Below are 1764 nucleotides of genomic sequence, written 5' to 3'. Positions count from 1 at the left end.
TAATGTAATCAGGGACAGATCCAGGGGAGGTTGCACTGATAAACATGTACCTCCTCCCCCTCCTTTGATTCCTGCTCCACCCCAAATTTAAATCCAATTGCTTGGCAGTGGCAGCAGCATTTCTATTGAGGCAGCAGTGAGGGAGTGCCATGATTTCATGCTTTATAATCTTCCTCAACTCCCCATTCCACAGGTATTAACAATCCTCTCTTCTTTTTAATGGTCCTGATGTTCCAGCCATCAAGCTAGCCTGTGCTCTCTCATTAGCTGCTGCTGGTAAGGAAGCTCCTATTTCACAGCCCTGCAGGCTGTTTGTAACTCATCCCAAGGAAGGTCCTATTGCAGGGCTTGGCAGGCTTTTTGGACAGAGTCCCCAAAACTCCTAACCTTGACTTGTAAGATGTTGGCATGCCAGGAGTGGACAGCAGGGGAACCACAAAGGGCCCAATCCTTGTTGTGGCAGTGCAGCCCCAGCCCTTTCCCCACCGTCCACCCTAGGGTTGCCAATCCTGCAGGATTGCCTTGGAGTCTCCAGGAATTAGATATAAATCTCCAGGAGACTGCTGAGAGTCACCTGGGAGATAAATGATAGGGCATTCATTAAAATAAATATTACATGTTGAATTCGATTTATATAGTATTCCAGTGGGTTTTTAAAATGTAATAGTAATGTGCATTTGCTTTCCTGAGGTAATGACTCATGAATGCCATAAACCTCCCAGAATAGTTTCAAACAGAGTTGGTAACCATTATCCACCCCGAGGTGTGTGTGCCAAGCAAAATGCCTTCCCATACCACGCTCTGGCACCTGGCGTGCAGGGTCTATTGGGTTGGGCTTCAATCTTAACCTGTGTGATGCAGCCCTAAGCCTGTTCATAAAGCTCCAGTTTATTTTTAACTGGAGAAAAATGGGCTGTATTAAATGGGCTGATGCCACCGGCCATCTGCACCCCCTTGTCAAAATCCTGCAGCCGCCCACGGGCGCAATCCTGGGACAGCCGCTCAGACGCACTTTGCCAGGTCCTGGGATAAATCACGGGTGCTTCTTATAAAGCAGCAGTCTCCCTGTGCGTGAAGAAGGGTGTTTGTACCCCACAGCTTGCAAAGCACTCCCCCCCAGCCCCCAACAGTGTAGTTGGTCTAATAAAGGATGTCACACCTACCCAAGGAACCTCGCCTGCGCTAATCCCCTGCACCCGCCACTGGGCTGAGGCCGCACTTTGTGCTGCGGTGGAGTGGTTTAGCCCGGGCAGGTGCCAAGCCGGGCTGCGCCTGCAGGGGTGCGTGTGCGGCGGAAGGGATCGGTATACAGGCTGTAGCCCTACTGGTCTCGAGGAAAAGGCAATCGGGACTCATAGTAGAGATGATCTCTTTTATTAGACCAACAAGATTTTTGCAAAAAACCCCCACCCAAAATCTTTTTTTTTTTAATTCGGGAGCCGTGTTGGTTCGAGACAAAAAGAAACGCAAAACTCGAGACCTCTTGGTTCCGAGATGATTCCTTGTATTAGACCGGCTATTGGTTAAGCACTTTAAACTACTGGTTGGTCTAACACAAGGTATCGTCTCGGAACCAAGAGGTCTCGAGATCCGCGTTTGCTTCAGTGAGATACGACGACACCTCTGCTGCCCCGGCCCCGGCCCCGGCCGGCCCCGCCCCCCCGCGGCTCCCGGCCAAGCCCTGCGCGGCGCTCTGAACCCGGCCCGGCCCGGCCCCCGGCCCCGCCCTATCAGCGCCCAGGGCCGAGGCCGCCTGCGCTGTGC

This window comes from Alligator mississippiensis, chromosome 6 (genome assembly GCF_030867095.1).
Source record: "Alligator mississippiensis isolate rAllMis1 chromosome 6, rAllMis1, whole genome shotgun sequence".
Taxonomy (NCBI): Eukaryota; Metazoa; Chordata; order Crocodylia; family Alligatoridae; genus Alligator; species Alligator mississippiensis.
This window is presented reverse-complemented; position numbering follows the sequence as displayed.